Genomic DNA, 19,797 nt, shown 5'->3' on the forward strand with positions numbered 1-19,797 from the left:
TTCATGCACTGACCTGCCCCAAAGCAATGCCCAAACCAGAAGGATCCCACAATTTCCCAAACAGCTGTGAGCTTTGCTAGCAAAGTATAGTGTATCTGTTTATTGCAGACAGTCCATTTAAAAGTGCACAGATATTTTCTACTATAAGTGTGGGGTTTTTTCATTCAAGTATGCATAAATTAGCCTGCACTGGGACATTGTCAGTTCAGAGTATAAGCAAGATTATATTTCTTAATAGGCAAAAATTGGAAGAAATAGCATTATGGGAAAATAGAATTAAGATCACTTGACTTCCTGATTTTGGTTGTATTGGGTTTGCATGGCAAACTTTGGGTAGCAGAGGGGCTGTAAGGGTGGCTATGAAGCTCCATAGTGAAGCAGAGGTCCACCTGCAGCCCCTGGAGGACCCTGAGCAGAGGGATGCCTAAAGGAGGCTGTGACAGCCCATGATGGAGCAGGCTCCTGAAGGACCTGTAGCCCCAGAGAGAGAGAGACACACACTGGAACAGGTTTTCTGCTAGGACTTGTTACCTGTGGGGGTTCTACACTGGAGCAGCCTGTTCCTGAAGGACTGTGCCCATGGAAGGGACCAACACTGGAGCAGTTAGTGAAGAACTGCAGCCTGTGGGAAGGACTGGTTTGAGAAGTTCATGGAGGACCATCTCCAATGGGAGGGACCTCATGCTGGAGCAAAGGAAGAACTCCTCTCCCTGAGGAGCAAGTGGCAGGAAAAACATGTCATGAACTGATTGTAACCCCTGCTCCCCATCTCCCTGCGCTGTGGGAGGGAGGTTTAAAATTGAGAATAAAGTTAAGCGCAGGATGGAGGAAGGGGTAAGTGGAAGGTATTTTTAGAATTTGTTTTATTTCTCATTTTGATTTATTTCTCTGATTTTGATTGGCAATATGTTCAGTCAATTTCTCAAAGATGAGTCCATTTGCTTGTGACAGTACTGGGTGAGTGGTCTATCCCTGGCCTTAACTCACAAGCCTTTCGTTGTCTTTTCTGCCTGTCTAAGGAGGGGAATGAGAGAGTGGCTTTGGTGGGCACCTGGCATTCAGCCAGGCTCAAACCACCATGCTAGTACTACCTAACATTTGAGTGCTTGACTTATTGCCCTTATTAAATTTGTAGCTCTCTTATTCATTCCCGTAGTCTAAAACCATTGTAGTTAATGAAATCATTGAAATCAGAAATATTGTGTTCAAATTATTTTTTCTTTATATTTTACATACAAAACCTGCTTTTTTAAACATATTGCATGTTAATTATTTGGCTGGACACATGAAAATATGTAAGAGATTTAGCTGCAGAAGAGAAGACCTAGCCTGAGTCAGCTCCAAGAAGCCAGAATTTGATTTTCAAAACCTTAAGTTTCATAAAATAAGCCTCATTGCAAAGCACTCAAGCAGGAGAAGGGATGTCCAGACATGCTATCAAAGAATAAAAGCCTTTTTTTTGCTCTTAACCCCAGATCCAATTAGATTACTGAGGGGTTTTACTACTTATTCAAACTTGGGCATTCATTAAAGACACAAGATTAAAGAAAGGAAACTGAAACCAATGTTAACCTTGCAAGTCTACCATAATGCTTTAAATGTTACCAGCAGATGCCAAAAGGAGACCAAGGCTGTAATGTCTACATGCCTTGAAGTGCCTCTTGTCTCTAACAGGCATTCTCAGTTCAGAACAGAAGCTGACGACTTGCAGGAGGGTTGGTGTGCGCACTGATGCTGCTATATAAACAAAATAATACTGCTCACTGTTTGTTCTTTCATCAGCCATATGTTTACAAAAACTTTAAAGGCTACAATTTTAAAACTAGTTGTAGCATGACAAAACTGTTAATGAAATAATTTGCATGAAAATACCAGATTTCATTTGGGTTTGTCAGCTGGGAATAGAGATTCTAATTAAAAAGACATGACTGAGTAAAGGAAGAAATATATGGGAGCTACATGGCAAAAGCTATCTTCTTTATTCTAATAATCCCTTCCTTCTACTACCCAAATGAAAGCATTGATAATAAGACTCAGTCAACAAGTGGGAAAAATACTTGAATTACCTCAAGAAGAAAAGGAGAAAAAAAATAATATTCATCGAACTGCTGCCCAAAGCCTCCATGCCTGCCAGCATTCTCTTCACTAAAATGGGTTTATATATTATGCCCCAAAAAACACAGCAAGTTGGACTGGGAGATAAGAACTGATTCTAAAGTTGAGGACTTTTCTGAAGGAATGTCTCCCCAAAGCTATTCATTTTGAGTACTTGGTAAAAGTGGGTAACTAGCACAAAGGAAGAGTCATCTTCATTCCAAAGTGTGGGAGAAAGCAAGCAGTCACTCAGCATTGTAGACAATTGGCAGTTTCAAGTTATAGCATGATAAATCATGTTTAAAAAAATAAACTCTGACACATTCATTAACATCAGGTTCTAGGAGAGTTTTACATAGTGATTGCTCCATGAGATGGAAGGAAATGCAATGTCATAGCAGCTGCATGTGGAAGCAAGTAGTTCTGTGGAAAGACTAGCAAAGATGGTTTTCCCAAGGCTGTCTCCTATATTTGAATGGTGACACCCACAGGTTATCCTGCTTTCAATTCTCTGGGTAAGGTGTTCCTCCATCCCTCATGACCTTCCTGCTTTCACCATGCCCTCTGGCTTCCTTGAAGGACCTAAGCACAGATTGGCTACAACAGACATATTGGATGGTCAATTTTGTTGTTTTTTTACTTAGTAAAGGAATTGAAGTTTGGTTTAGAAGTATTTGTTTTCTAAACTATTCACATTGTTGGTTCTTTATTTTTAGGGAGGAAACTGGAGAGATATTCTATTATTTGAAGGAAAAGTGTATGAACTGGAAAAGTCCTTTATGGTCATACAGGCTTTCATTCTGCTAATATGATAAAAAGCAATGTGAATGGATAAAATATTGCTGTTTTATAATTTTATTTCACGATATTTGAGGAAATGAATTTCCAAACACTGCTACTCAGCATTTATCGGTTGATGTTCCCACGGTCAGCAGACATGGAACTGACATCAGGAATGCACAGACATTCTTTACAGCAGATTGTCAGGCAGAGCCTCCCACTTGAATGACTCAATGGCCCAATATTCTGAGTTGGAAGGGACCCACAATGATCTTTGAGTCCAGCTCTTAAGTGAATGGCCAATACAGGAGATTGAATCCATGATCTTGGTATTATTAGCACCAAATTTTAACCGAGTTAATCTCCTTGGCAAGGATTTTTTTCTTTACTAGGAGCAAGAATGGGTTATATCGTTTCTAGTTTGATACAAAGAACAGCCTTTTGAAGAAATGAAGTGCCTACAATTTTCTGGCACACCAGTGGCTTTTGCAATTAGAGGAAAACTAATAGATAATATAAATAAATAAAGCTCAAAGTTTCTGCTGTATTTAGGAAAATCTTGCAGTATACTGCAAGTCTGAAAAGTGACACAGCATAAAAAAGTACCCTTTAAACCTGACTCAATTACATTTTATTTGGAATTCCCTATGAAAAAAACACACAAAACAAAATTCAAATGCATACTCTGTATAGCAAATACAACTGAAAAATCAGCAGGGAAAGACTTTGAGAATGTCAAAATATTCTGGATTTGTTAGCTGAGATCATGAAAGAAAACTAGAATTGAGTCTTGTTTTAAATGACAGCTTTCTTTTGATTTCTCAAATTCAGATCACTCATCCAAAAATACAGATAACTAATATATATCCTAAATTTACTAACTATGCAACATCAGGAGTACTGGGGTTTTAATTTATTTAAGAGCACAGCAACAGTGGTTACTGCTGGTACTGTGTTGTCATCTATAGATACTATAACTGAGGAAACTGCAGAAGAGTTTATATCTCTCTGTGTATATACTCAGTAGTTAGCACAACAGGACTCTGGTTTCACTTTGATCTACCAATGGGCATTACTGGTATATCTAAAAAAAAAATCAATTACAGTCTTTCTGTTTGATAGAAAGTTACATGTTGCGATTTTCTGGGGAGGCTGTTACAGATAAACTCTACAAATCTGATGGAAAAGTAAATCATAGAGGCATAGGACCTGCCAGGACCTAGGAATGGAATCTAGCTATATCTGATTTAAATATCCTTAAGGCTATGTTTGGTTTCTCAGAAATTAATTACCTGGCAAGCATACATCTTTTCTTGGTATTTCTTTTCTTCTTTTTCTTACAGCTCCCTTCCTGTAACTGAAAGTGCTGAAGAACAAGTCCTACTGATTGGTTTTGTTTGTTTTTTTTCTAGTAAGATTATAACTGAAAACACATTTGACTAAACGCTGTGGAAAATGTAATGTGTTAAGTCACAGCAATCACTCGGCATGTGTACAGCTGGGTTTGATGATACCAGCCCCTGCCTGTTATAAAACCAATAGCAATGGCCTCAAGGAAGAAAGGGTAAATGAAGAAAGACTGATAGCTTCAGGGCTCAGACTTGTTGGGGTCATCAGGAGCAAAAAGACAATGTTTTACTTTCCAATGAAATGCTATTCCAATGCCAAAGCAGGGAAGTAGAGGCCAAATTCATGTCTCATGTCTCGTTGCAAATACATTCCCTGTTTTTTACCAAAGTCCTTTGGATTATTTTAGAATAGAGAAGTGGGAAAATGCTGTGCTATGTATGTATCACCTACAGCACTTTCTAAAATTAATAATAAAAGCATAACAAGAATTAAATAATGAATTTTCAGTGGAGTTGTCATAGGCCATTCAATTCCACACACTTAAAAAAAAGCAATACACCATTTCTGAAAAATATCCCAATTGTTCCTGTTAGTTGAATTCAGAGACCTGATTAGAACAGCTTCATCTTGGAAGAAAACAAGAGCCTTGCACCAGTATCTGGATCAAAAATGAAAAACTTTTACCCCGTCCAAATGTTTATTATTGCTAGCTTAACATTGAAAGCGCAGTTGAAGCACAACAGATCCAGCGCAAACAAGGCTGACTCCACCAGCATTCCACCAGCCTGTCAGCCTCCCATGTTGGATCAGGAAGTCAGACTTTGCTGTTGCTCTGGAACCACTTTTTAAGCTGATCTCTAAAGAACTGGTGAACAAGTGTACAACAGACTGCAAATTCTTCTGCAAACAGTAATAACAGAGAACAACATAAATAGGATTCCTAACTCCCTACCAATCTCACCCTACGGCATCTCCTGATCATGTCTGATAGCTGAGAGATCATAGACTAGGCTAACCTCAGCTCAGCACCACAGTAGGCAGCCAAGAACAAAGAAGGAAAGAGGGAAACACTTCACAAAATACATTCACTAGTGTAAGTACGTACTTCTTTTAGCCCTACTTTGTGCTTAGGGCTGGAGGATTGCCTGGTACAAAGGAAAAAAAAATAAAGAGAAGCAGAGATTAAAAACAAGCAGAGGAGGAAAAGCAGTAAGGTCAAAAAAAGTCAAAGGTAAGAAAAAGGGAAAAGGCAAAATTATGTTACCCTGCATTGTGTCAACCAAATAATAAAATTTTTTCTCAGTACTGTGCCTGAAATCTACCCATCTTTTCCCAAAGAATTTTCATAGTCCCTCCACTCAGAGCACACAAGTTCTTTAGTGTAAGAGCTGGAATTAGGGCGATGGTCCATCTAGCATAAGTGTTTGATGGTTTCATATATGAAATGCTTTAGAAAGAGTTAGGCAAGGCAAACATACAGCTGGCCAGCAGTGACTTATGACTTAGAGACATCCAGTAATGCAGGATCTCCGTACATTCATACAGTCCTTCATAGGCATATGCTTCCAAAATTTATTCTATCACTGATGATGTATCCACAGCATCTTAGGCTGAGGAATGCCACAGCTGTGTATGGTTTGAAAAGGTGTACTTCTTTTTGTTTTGAACATCTTCCTCCTCGTTTCCATTGTGATTGTATCATAAGACAAAGTGACTAGTCATTCCTTATTTGCTTTCTCCAGACCTCTGAATCTCAATTTTCTATCTTCTCAGACTCTTTTGTTTTGAGTAGCCTTGATTAATTTACATGGAGAAGTGATTTCATGGGGCTGATGATTGGCCAGCACTTTTTTTTATCCTTACCACTTCTACTATATTCTGTTCAAAACAGGAGGAATCAGAACTGCAAACAACATTTTAGGCTTAGGCAAGCTATGAATTTACATAGCATTAAACCTCAGATAGAAGTAATAGGACATTATCTTGGATGCTCTCTATCCTTTTCTCCTAATTCCTAACATTAAGTACTAATTTGGACCACCACTGAGAGCTGATGTTTTCACGAAAGTCGCTGTTGCAACTACAATATCCTGTTCCTGAATGACAACAGCAAGTTCAGAATCTCTCACCTTCTCTGTGTTTCATTAGAGTTACATACATGGAATTTCACCTCCTCTCTTATCATCCATTTAATCCACGTTCTGAGATCTTTCTGCAGAATTTGTTGTTGCTCTTCATCTTTGCTACCCAAAATAACTCAGTATTATCAGCATGTGCTCAAGTATCTCTTGCAGTACATGAGGAATAACAGATGAATTTTCATCAGAATTTATTAAACAGAAATGCTAAAATTAATATTACAAGCCCTTGAGCAAAATGAAACAAAAAACTGTGCCTACAAATGTAGACAGCATTCCACTGATCTTTGGCAAAAAACTATAAAAATTGTCATGAGTATTTCTTTGGTAAACAGCATCAGTGTAAGGCACTATTACTAATTCAGTTTAAACTGGTCATTTTGAGCCATAAGATTAAGACCTGATGACAAATACTGAAAATAACTTTTTAAGTTTGATGTTTTGACCCAAAAATACAAGCCAGAAGTACAACTGGCATTTAAGTGTTTTAAACAATGGTCAGCCAGTGAGTGTGGTTATTTCTAGAGCTCTGCTGTGGTTACTGAGGAGTGGCAAGTACAATGATAGAACTGTACCAGTGAAAACCATTAAATGTTAATGCACAGTGCCAGATGAGCTCACATCTTGCATCTGTGCAACTCATTTCAGCTTCTGGTTACAGCTATAACTGGCTGCAAGCTAAAACAAATAAGGAACATGCAAAGTAATGCTTTTGGTCAAGATGTGTTAAACATTAAAATTTCAGACACCCATATCTCATAGATAATAGGTTGGACAGCATTTCCACATTTTTTCTTCATTTTAACCAAGCAAATAATATTACTAAGTTAATTTATGTAAAAATAAAATTTCCAAAGTCCCCTCTGTACTATCTGAGATAAATAAGGAAAAGTAACTAAAGGGGTCATGACCAGAAAAAGGTAGATGAAGAAATAATTAGTTTTGTGGAAAAGCTTAATTAAATTCTTCATGTAATAAGTCTCTGTGGCTTTTGAATACACTAAAAAACATGGGAGAAATCTTTACAAACATAATGGGAAACATAAAATGTTGTAAAAATGAGAAGAAAACAGAATATTGTTGAAAAGAAACCCCAAAAAATGGGGAAAAAAACCAAAAAATGCACCTGATTATATTCTGATAATTCTTATTTTCAGGGATTCAATTACTGCTGAATATGAATGTGTGACTGGGTCTTTGCTTCCAGTAGATACAGTGGCTCCATAGCTTTCTGCATCTCTTTCCCTCTTATTCATAGATTTAAGGGAAAAGTCTAAACTTGAGAGTCAAAGACTATGTTTAACAAGTAGCCACAGGACCGGGTTGGGCTTTTAAGACAAGTGATTTCCTTGTATCAGGCCTCTATGGAAGAGCTCTGACTGCCTAAAGTTATTCATCATATTGGAAAGGCTCCAGCAATTTACACATCAGTTGTAATTTAAAAGGCTTTTAGCATCACTGGTTTAGGCTACAAGTTTTTCTGCATAAATATGAGTGCCACAGAAAACACCCACACATATTCAGGTCCCACTTCTTCAGTGTTTAAATAGTTTCTATATAACATCTTAGAAATATGGCACTAAAACTTTTTATCTTATCATCAAGCATCCTATCAAGTTTAAAACAATAATGCATTTAATAAATAGAGCAATTCTGTTTCAAAGGAAGGTATCAGACTTTCATATGAAAAGATCATGCTTACGGGCAAGAGTCAGTATACTCCATGAACCTCACTAGTACCTAAATAATCTAGTAAAAATGCAACTGATAGTTATAATAATGATGATAATAATGATAATAATAATAACATTAACAACAGCACAAAATATACACAAAAATATAATTAATAGTGATACTCATAAAATATTGCTAGTCAAGAAAATTTACCAAAATCTATCTCATTTCTCTGCTGTCATGTTTGCCCTTCTTTTTTCCCTCCTGTTCCTCTGGTTGATGGTACCAGGCAAGAAAGGGCATCACAGGCAGTTGTCAACATTCCAGATTTTCCATCAGATTTAGATCAGTGCTGGTGATTGGAAACACCTTCCCCAGGGGTGCCTGTGAGGCTATTTTCCTAAGTTTTCTTATCACAATGTGCCTCCTTCTCCCTGTTTGCCAGCAAAGTCTGGGAGTTGCATACTGACTCCCCTCTCTGTGGTTAAATCATGGTGCTAATAAAGCCAAGGTTGCAAGTTCTATCCCTGTGAACCCTGAAGAGACTGTTTGTCTCACAGTGATTATGGAGGGTGCCAGCCCCCAGCCTAGGCATTCCCAAAGTGAAATAAATGTGGAGAAGCAACAGGCACGTGACCATGAGTTAATTAATGCCACAACTGAAAACAGCTCCCACCGAGACAGAGCAAGACATGTCTTGAGCCACCATACTGCCAGGTCCTCCCCACACCTGTGACCTGTTAGCAATGACAAAAATCATATTTACTGCCCTACAGCTAATGACTTTAGGAGTTCATAAGTATGGCCTAGACTTTAAAATCATATTGGTTGCAAAAAAGTCCTAAATATCAGTAAAACCCACACACATAATGCTGGATGCTCATGCATGTTTTAAACAGTGCAGAATATATGCTATGTCTCCTATTTCTAGACTTTGCATGGATCTTCAGTTTCACAGAATTACAGAATATTCTGAGTTGGAAGAGACACACAAGAATCATCAATTCCAACTCTTAAGTGAATGGCCCATGCAAGGGATTGAACCCATGATCTTGGCATTATTAGCACCAGCTTTTAACCAACTGTCCTAATTTTGTAAAACTAGTAAGAGACTGCAAGAAATTATTAGAATCATCTTGCCAGACCTCAGCAAAGAAAGCTGTAGCTAGCTTTTATATCTACCTGCTTTTCTTTGTAGATATATATCTGTTTATAAAAATCCAGCTGAGGAGACATCACAGTCTTCATGGATTGCTACCCATATTAGCACAAAGGTTTTCTGTGCTCCTTTACCTTAAACTGATGTGTTCTTCTGCCAATTGCAATGGAGTGTAGTTAATTTTCTCCATTTTCCAGTTACCTGTAATGCTTATGTAGACAGTAATAAAGCTTTCTCTGCTTTTCTTTTCCTTTTTTCCTTAATGAAAAAAATCCCAATTCTTTCATCATTTCCTCATAGGTCATATTTTCTACACTTCCAGTAGTTCTTGTCCCTCTCCTGACTCCCTCCTGTTTCATGTCACCTACAAAATCCAATACCGTCTTTACCTGAAGGATCTCAGACACTGCTTCATTCCAGACCTCTCTTCTCAGAAACATTATTTTCATTGGGTAGGATCAAGGCATGCCTTTCTGATATGCTCTTGGGTAGTGTCTGGCTGTCATTTCAAGTTCAGTACAGCTAAAACAGGGCTCTCTATCTCTCCTTTGAGCCATCTCTTCCCTGCCTCAGCTCCAGATTCTCGAAGGACTCTTCCTGTCCTGCTAGTTTCAAACACCTATAAGCTGGATGCCAGGTTTAATTTGGGCTCTTTGCTATGCTCACAGAACCATTACTAAAACCTGGTCTTTTTCATCCACTCATGCTGGTAAAATTCTCATTACGGTCACAGTTATTTTAAAGCTCACTTACTGTAACATCTTGGCCCTGAAAAAAGCATTTTTGTCCCAGGCATATCTATTTATATACTGCTGGCAAGACTGTCTCCAACCCCCCCCCCCATCCCCGTTCGATTTGCTCATGCACCTTTTTGCATCTTTGACAGTTGCCCTTACAATAAAAACAACCCCTCATTTTTAAATACATTGACAGCTATTCTCATTCTATGAACAGTTTTTCTCTTATGGTCCAGGAATGAGGTTCAGTTAGTCCACATATTACCTCCTCTGCTTATTTGTTCAAAAAGCCTACATGGAGCTTACCATAAACATACATAATTTTAGTCTTTTTTCTTCCCTGGTCCCTTCATGCTCACATCTTTGCTCTAGTGCCTAAAAATCCTCTGAAAAAGACAACTGATAATTATTAATCTGTTATTTTGTGAAAGGCAGACATATTTAATTGACATTGCCCCCTAATGTCCTCAGACATTGGTTTGTCTTTAGTTTTTCACCTTTAATTATGGATGGACAGTATGCTGTGTCCCATAGTGAGTGCCTGATCTAGACTTCAGAGTCCTAAGAACAATAATGATAACAAAATGAATATTTATATTGTATCATACACAAATTGAACTGATGCAACCCAGCAAATAAATTCCTAAGCCAGGATGTTATGCAAGTGTTGTAGTTCAGAAAGTTTAGAAAAGCACAAACATCTGCCAACATTGCAACATATTTGTTCTCATTAGAGTTCCAGAGGCAGTAGTCCTGCTAAAACTAGCATGATTATGTATAAATTATATTGGCAGAGTTCACAAAATATTCAGAAGGAAAGAACCAGATGTTTCCTGGACTGCATATCTTCAGTAGGTTTTGCACGATTGCTTTGCAAATAAAAGTGAAGGACTGTTTAGTGGAGTCAGTTTTTCTCTTCTTCCTCTAAAGACCACCTGTTTTCTAATACTGTAAAAAGACTAGTACTTAAGTTACCCAATTAAGGCTTCAATCACTCAGGCCTGCTAGGCAATTCATCTGATCTGCCTTTATCCATTTTCTGTGTTAAAAATGCCAGGCTTTGTTTGAATCGGATTCTATGTATTTCCTTAATCCTTGAATTTATTAATACTTTAACTCATTTGTAATTTAATTTCTGCCTTCAAAACTTCAGACCTTAAGATTACTTATACAACTTTTATTCCAACTTTTACCTGTGAGTGTGATGTGTCTTGTACAAGAAGTGATTAAATAAGCCTGTGCTACTGAATAAAAGCCTAGCTCTATTTGCATAGGGGGTTTTATCTCAGTGCTCCCACCTGTCCATGCTCTCCACAACCTTTCTTTTGCAGGAGCTGCAGTAACCTGCATCTAGTGGGCATGTATTGCATGTTCAGGCTTTTGTTCAAATGCATCCTTCCTCTGTATCTTACTCATTATCTCGGCTGTGAAATCCAACTTTTCAGTTCCCAGTCTCATTTAATTTTCATTACCTATGCCTTTTTATTATTCCTCAGACTGTAATATTGACTTCTATACACATATAGGTCACTCTACATGTAGTGACAGAAGTTCATACAGTGATGTAATCCTGAAACCTATTTCCCCAAGGTTAGTATTTCCTAGAAGCAGACACATATCCTTTACCAATAATAATAAATGTATGTTAGATATTCTGCATCTCAGAGAGGAATACTAGTCATTAGGAAAAATGACAGTAAAAATAAGCTAGAGTCAGGAAGCATGGCTTTTCCAGCAAGTATTATAACTTAAAATGCACACACATTTCCAGAAATTTTACCCTTAGAGCATTAAGAAAATATTTAGTCAAAAGGAGGGAGGTAAAAATGTCACATTAGTTATGTTGGGACTGTTTCTTCTGATGGCTAATTCCTGATTAAATGATCACTCACAACCCTCTCAGACGCTTAGAAGCTATTAGGATAAACATAGTCAAAATCCTTCCTTCTTTTTCTTATACTCTGGATAGGGGATCAGAGGAAACTCCTTCATGATACCTGTCCTGGTTTGAGGGGAAAAACTAAAATGTTTACCCACAAGCGGGGAAGGGGGCCTTCTCCACAATAATCACGCCACTCTTTATCAAATTTAAGAAAAGGAATTTTAATACAAGAAGGATAACTGTCCCTAACTGCTATAAATAGATATATAGATATAGATAGATATATATATATATGTAGGTATAGGTATAACTATAAACAGACCAGAGCAAACCACTTCCCCAACACCACAGAGGAAAAACAAACAAAACAACAACCCCTCAGAACAACAAGTTTCCTTCCGGAGAAGAGTTATACTTATGGCAGTATCAGTATCACAGCCCGGCTGGCTGCGGAGTGAGTTTCCAGTCCCTCTCCAGCGAGACAGACGAGTGGTGAGCTCTCAGATGAACTCTGTCTCTTCCCCGATGTTCCCTGTCCAAGAAGCAGAAACACGAGCGGCCAGAAGGAGTCCGGGACAGGCAGCAGCAGCAAGCCGGCTTCTCCTCCACCCCACACACACACCCAACTCCCAGCCGTGTGTAGTCCCCAAGAACAAAAGAGACAAACCTGCCCCCACCCAAGTGATCAGCAGTTAAGTACTTTTTTTGTTAACTACTGGCATGGCCAGTTAGTGGCAGGGAAGAGAATTTACATAATAATTCCAAACTACAACAATACCTTATTCCTTATATTTGCAAGGGTTCTGAGATCATGGGCTTTCTACAGAAACAAAACAAAAAAAAAAAACACCAAAATGAAACAAAGCAAACCACAGCAAAGCAAACCAAATAAAAAAGCCACTTGATATCTTTTTGATAGTGAATAGATCTTTAACTGGACTTATCTGTCTCGGTTTGAGGGGAAAAACCAAAATGTTTTACCCACAAGCAGGGGAGGGGCCTCCTCCTCAATAATCACACCACTCTTTATCAAATTTAAGAAAAGGAATTTTAATACAAGAAGGATAACTGCTATATATATATATGTAAACAGACTAGTGCAACCCACTTCCCCAACACCATAAGAGGAAAAAAAAAAAAACAACAACAACAAAACCCAGCAGGTTTTCCTCCGGGAGAAAAGGTTATACTTAAGTGTCCTTGTCACAGCCCGCTGGCTGCAGAGTGAGTTTCAGTCCCTCTCCAGCGAAACAGACGAGCAGTGGGCTTTCAGATGGACTCAGTCTCTTTCCCTTGTGTTCCCCGTCCAAGAAGCAGAAAAGGTACGAGCGACCAGCAGCAAATCCAAGGCAGGTAGCAGCACGGCAGGAAAAAGTAATCCGAAGTAGGCAGCGGCAAGACAGCCAGGGAAAACCCCAGCAGTAACCAGCAGGGCAGCCTGCCTCCTTGGAGCCCCCACTCCCCCGTTCCGCCGAGCCAAGACTGAGGAGAATATCCAAAAAAAAACCAAAAGAGACAAACCTGCCCCCACCCCAGCGATCACAGTTAACTACTTCTTTTGTCAACCGCTGGCCTGGGCAGTTAAGTGGCAGGGGAGAGAATTTACATAATAATCCCAAACTACAACATTATCCACCCCTAAATTCTCTTCCATGCCGATACTCTACATTAAACTTAAATTTTCTTTCAAATAATTAAGTGTTTACAAATACAGTAATATGAGTCGTTTACCCAGAGATAAGTTCCCCTTGAGGTACACATCGTGTCTCTCCATCTTCCTGCATCACCCACCAGGTGGAACCAGATCCTTGAGCAAAGACAACCCCACGAATGGGTTTGCCTTTGCCTGAGGCAGGGTTGATCCAGACTGTTTTCCCTAGCATACCTCTCAGGTGTATTACAGGGACTTTGTCTCCATCTACAGTGTGAAGGGGTTCTGATTGGGCAGGGCCGGCTCGATTGACAGAGCCTCTAGTGTTGACTAGCCATGTAGCCTTTGCTAAGTGTTGATCCCAGTGTTTGAAAGTCCCTCCACCCAACGCCTTTAAAGTGGTTTTCAACAGTCCATTACACCGCTCAACTTTCCCGGCAGCTGGTGCATGGTAGGGGATATGATACACCCACTCAATGCCATGTTCTCTCGCCCAGGTAGCAACTAAGCTGTTTTTGAAATGAGTTCCATTATCTGACTCAATTCGTTCTGGGGTGCCATGTCGCCACAGCACTTGTTTTTCCAGGCCTAGGATGGTGTTCCGAGCAGTGGCGTGAGGCACTGGGTGTGTCTCCAGCCACCCTGTGGTTGCTTCCACCATGGTGAGCACATAGCGCTTGCCTTGGCGGGTCTGTGGCAGTGTGATGTAGTCAACCTGCTAGGCCTCCCCGTACTTATACTTATCCCAGCGTCCACCATACCACAGGGGCTTCACTCTCTTAGCCTGCTTAATGGCAGCACATGTCTCGCAGTCGTGGATAACCTGAGAGATAATGTCCATGGTTAAATCCACCCCTCGGTCTCGTGCCCATTTATAAGTGGCATCTCTGCCCTGATGGCCCGAGGCATCATGGGCCCATCGAGCCAAGAACAGCTCTCCCTTGTGCTGCCAGTCCAGATCTGTCTGTGATACTTTCACTTGCGCAGCTCGGTCTGCCTGTTGGTTGTTGAGATGTTCCTCATTGGCCCGATTTTTGGGCACGTGTGCGTCTACGTGGCGGACTCTCACAATCAGCTTCTCTACTCGGGTGGCAATATCTTGCCATATATCGGCAGCCCAGATGGGTTTTCCTCTGCGTTTCCAATTGGTTTTCTTCCATCGGTCTAACCATCCCCAGAGAGCATTGGCCACCATCCATGAGTCGGTGTAGAGGTAAAGCTTTGGCCATTTCTCTCGTTCAGCAATGTCCAGGGCCAACTGCACGGCTTTAAGCTCTGCAAACTGACTCGACCCACCTTCTCCTTCAGTAGCTTCTGCAACTTGTCGTGTGGGACTCCATACAGCTGCTTTCCATTTGCGATTAGTCCCTACAATGCAACAGGAGCCATCGGTGAAGAGGGCGTAGCGTATTTCCTCTTTTGGCAATTGATTGTATGGTGGAGCTTCTTCCGCACGTGTCACCTGCTCTTCCTCTTCATCTGCTAGACCAAAATTTTCACCTTCAGGCCAGTTTGTGATGATTTCCAGGATCCCAGGGCGATTTGATTTTCCTATACGGGCGCGCTGCGTAATCAGGGCAATCCACTTGCTCCAGGTAGCATCAGTGGCGTGATGTGTAGAGGCAGCCTGTCCTGACAACATCCACTTCAGCACTGGTAGTCGAGGTGCCAGAAACAGCTGTGCTTCTGTGCCAATCACCTCTGAGGCGGCTTGGACTCCTTCATAGGCGGCTAGGATCTCTTTCTCTGTGGGGGTATAGTTGGCTTCAGATCCTCTGTAGCCTCGGCTCCAGAATCCAAGTGGTCGGCCTCGAGTCTCACCAGGCACCTTCTGCCAAAGGCTCCAAGACAGGCCATTATTCCCGGCGGCGGAGTAGAGCATGTTCTGTACGTCTGGTCCTGTCCTGACTGGTCCAAGGGCTACAGCCTGAGCAATCTCATGCTTGATCTGGTCAAAGGCTTGTTGCTGCTCAGGGCCCCAGTGGAAATCATTCTTCTTACGGGTTACCAAGTAGAGAGGGCTTACGATCTGACTGTATGCTGGGATATGCATCCTCCAGAACCCTATGGCACCCAGGAAGGCTTGTGTTTCCTTTTTGCTGGTAGGTGGAGACATTGCTGTGATCTTATTGATGACTTCTGTTGGAATCTGACGGCGTCCATCCTGCCACTTCACTCCCAGGAACTGGATCTCTTGGGCTGGTCCCTTAACCTTACTCCGTTTGATGGCAAAGCCAGCTCCCAAAAGGATCTGGATGATTTTCTCTCCTTTCTGAAAAACCTCTTCTGCTGTGTCCCCCCACACAATGATGTCATCAATGTATTGCAGGTGTTCTGGAGCCTCACCCTTCTCCAGTGCAGTCTGGATCAGTCCATGACAGATGGTGGGACTGTGTTTCCACCCCTGGGGTAGTCGGTTCCAGGTGTACTGCACGCCCCTCCAGGTGAAAGCAAACTGTGGCCTGCACTCTGGTGCCAGAGGAATGGAGAAGAACGCATTAGCAATGTCAATAGTGGCATACCACTTTGCTGCCCTGGACTCCAGTTCATACTGGAGCTCCAGCATGTCCGGCACAGCGGCACTCAGCGGTGGGGTAACTTCATTCAAGCCACGATAGTCCACAGTCAATCTCCATTCTCCATCAGACTTATGCACAGGCCAGATGGGGCTGTTGAAGGGTGAGTGGGTTTTGCTGACCACCCCTTGGCTCTCCAGTTCACGGATCATCTTATGGATGGGGATCACAGCATCACGGTTCGTTCGGTATTGCCGACGGTGCACTGTCGTGGTGGCAATTGGCACTTGCTGTTCCTCAACTTTCAACAGTCCAACAGCAGAAGGACTTTCTGAGAGACCTGGCAATGAGTTCAATTGTTCAATCCCTTCTGTCTGTACAGTGGCTATTCCAAAAGCCCATCTATGCCCCTTTGGGTCCTTAAAATATCCATTCCTGAGGTAGTCAATGCCCAGGATACATGGGGCGGCTGGACCAGTCACAATGGGGTGTTTCTGCCAATCTCTCCCTGTCAAGCTCACTTCAGCTTCTAGCACAGTCAACTCTTGAGATCCCCCTGTCACCCCAGAAATAGAAATAGTTTCTGAGCCCACATGTCCTGATGGCATTAATGTGCATTGAGCGCCAGTATCAACCAAAGCCTTATACTTTTGTGGGTCTGATGTACCAGGCCATCGAATCCACACAGTCCAATAGACACGGTTGTCCCGTGCCTCTACCTGGCTAGAGGCAGGGCCCCTCTAACACTGATCCTGGTCATAGCGGTCAGAACCTTTTCTCGATGAGTACACCTGGGAGGTGCCCTCCTGTGGGTCAGATTCTTGCCCGTGGGAAACTGGGACTGCACTTACTCTCACTGACCTTCTTCCATTCTCCTTCAGTTCTTGTACTCGGGCTGCAAGGGCACGGGTGGGTTTCCCATCCCACCGTCCCATGTCTTCTCCATGTTTGGCCAGGAAGTACCACATCTCAGTTCGTGAGGTCTGTCCACTTCCTCTGGCTGGGGGGCGTCTGGCTCTGACTTCAGAGGTTCTCATTCGCACTGGTGCCACTTGGAGACTTTCCCTAATTTCCTCTCTGATCGCTTTTACCTCTGCAGGCAGCGTCTTGAGACTCTCAACCAATGTCTCTACAGCAGAAATACGGGCCTGCATTGGGCTGTGGGTCATGCTTTCATATATCCGGAGCTTATTTGCTACTGCGCCCACTGTTTCATGGTTCTCTTCCCTATACATGGATGCCAGGAAATCGGTGTATTCAGCTGGCCCCGAGCGTGAAAGGTCCCACCACATATGTGGTGTGCATCTGACCTTGTCAGGGTCATTATTGGCTTGCCCACCTCTTCCAAAAAGCACGTCCATCATTGCCATCTCCCTCAGACGTAAAATTCCTTCTTCCATCGTCTTCCAAGTCTTCCTAATATGATGTTCCTGCAGGATTTCTCTATAAACAAACTTCTCTCTTACACTCGTTAGAAGTCGTGCCCAGAGTGAAAGGGGCTTTGATTCCCTCACGAACACCTGTTCAATAGCCACGTCCTGGGCCAGAGCCCCCAAAAACCTGGCTTCAGCACCATCCAGTTGTAAGGTTTCACCCATAAGGTCCCAAACTCGGATCAACCAAGTCAGGATGGGCTCACCCGGGTGTCGAGCAATGTCTTTCCGCAAACTACGGAGATTATCAAATGACAATGACTCAGTGATAATCTCAGGCTCTGGGTCTGCTTGCTGTGGAGGTGCAGCAGCCCCCTCATCGTCTGCTGGATGGTCTAATTTGGTCTTATATTTCCTTTTCTGAATAGGGGCAACTTCCATAGGCTTGGCCTGTCCTCCTGGTTTAGCCTCATCTTTTTCTCCCTTCACTGTGGCATCAGGGGTTTTATTCTCTCGCTTTTCCCCCTTCACTGGGCTAGGTTTCTGAATGCATTCTGGAAAAAACCCTGACCCTACCTTCAAACATTCTGTAAGCTGCAGGGATACAACCCTGCAGAAAAACCATAAAGAGCAAGATATCTCTGGCATCCAGGGAGAATTTAAACATCTCAAAAGCTGTTGTAGCAGACTTGAATGGGGAATGGACAAAGGGTTGGGAGAAGAGATTCCCCTTTGTTCCTTCCCAAGGGTCCGTACTATTATCACTGAATCCCCAGAGGTAGCAGCTTAGGTTGCGGCAGGAAAACAGCCTGGAGAGCACCACCCACATGACATCCAAAGGCATCGAATTCATGGCACCATAAATCCAGAGTAAGAACTCAATAATAATTGCGGCTATTTGAGTTTTGCTCATTGATTTGTTGATAAGACTTAAACCTGCCGCTCCTTTTGGCATGAATTTGTACCAACAAAAAGCCAATATATTATACAGGATGGTCCTGATGAACTCTAAGCTCAAGACCCACATGGTGCCACAAAATAGCAGTTATCCTTCTTTGTTTACAAGCCCCACACGTTGGGCGCCAAGAAATGTCTCGGTTTGAGGGGAAAAACCAAAATGTTTTACCCACAAGCAGGGGAGGGGCCTCCTCCTCAATAATCACACCACTCTTTATCAAATTTAAGAAAAGGAATTTTAATACAAGAAGGATAACTGCTATATATATATATGTAAACAGACTAGTGCAACCCACTTCCCCAACACCATAAGAGGAAAAAAAAAAAAACAACAACAACAAAACCCAGCAGGTTTTCCTCCGGGAGAAAAGGTTATACTTAAGTGTCCTTGTCACAGCCCGCTGGCTGCAGAGTGAGTTTCAGTCCCTCTCCAGCGAAACAGACGAGCAGTGGGCTTTCAGATGGACTCAGTCTCTTTCCCTTGTGTTCCCCGTCCAAGAAGCAGAAAAGGTACGAGTGACCAGCAGCAAATCCAAGGCAGGTAGCAGCACGGCAGGAAAAAGTAATCCGAAGTAGGCAGCGGCAAGACAGCCAGGGAAAACCCCAGCAGTAACCAGCAGGGCAGCCTGCCTCCTTGGAGCCCCCACTCCCCCGTTCCGCCGAGCCAAGACTGAGGAGAATATCCAAAAAAAAACCAAAAGAGACAAACCTGCCCCCACCCCAGCGATCACAGTTAACTACTTCTTTTGTCAACCGCTGGCCTGGGCAGTTAAGTGGCAGGGGAGAGAATTTACATAATAATCCCAAACTACAACATTATCCACTACTGAAATATTGATTGAAGGATATACCCTGAAAGAGAGCATTTGAAAGTGGAGAGAGGTTGTCTTCTGAAAGCAAATAAAGGAAAAAAAAACAATTATACATAGTTGCCAGCTATTTCTTAGGAAAAAAAGTGAACGGGCTCTTTCATACTTGTGCATACGATGATATAGTGATGTGTTTTCTGGAAACACCTGGTCTATGGAAATCTTTAAAAGAAGAAGAAATATCTTCAGGTTACCCTGATTTCCTTGCCTTCCACAATGTTTATGTATTATCTTCATCTGGATTCATATAGCAAGGATCATCCAGTGGTCTCAGTGAACAGCCCTTGATATAAACCAGCCAACAGGATTTTGGTGAGAAAGATGGACCTTTATGAACATCCTCAGTTTAAGCCAAGAGAGGAGGCATATATAGCTGTTTGTCATTCCACAGCTTGATACACCACCTCTGTCAGCTCTGTATTAGAGGAAGGGTGAGGTATGGCTTTAGGCACTGCGTAAGTGCAAGCTGACATGGTGTAACAGACAGAAACATTCTGAAATCTGTCTCTGACAGATTTATCTTGAGGTTAAAGATGACCATCCAGATGGACTGGAAATCTCTCCTCTGGAAGGTATGCAGTTGCTATTTGCAGGCAATTTGATTTCCAGTGAATGAC

The 19,797-nt window shown here is 41.9% G+C and overlaps 1 protein-coding gene across 1 annotated transcript in view; it reads right to left on the reverse strand.

The window, feature by feature from the left end:
• Window positions 1-19,797, reverse strand: part of SEMA5A (semaphorin 5A) — a 395,174-nt gene that overhangs the window by 341,886 nt on the left and 33,491 nt on the right. The gene's annotated exons all lie outside the window — the stretch shown is intronic.

Source organism: Pithys albifrons, chromosome 4 (genome assembly GCF_047495875.1).
Source record: "Pithys albifrons albifrons isolate INPA30051 chromosome 4, PitAlb_v1, whole genome shotgun sequence".
Classification (NCBI taxonomy): domain Eukaryota; kingdom Metazoa; phylum Chordata; class Aves; order Passeriformes; family Thamnophilidae; genus Pithys; species Pithys albifrons.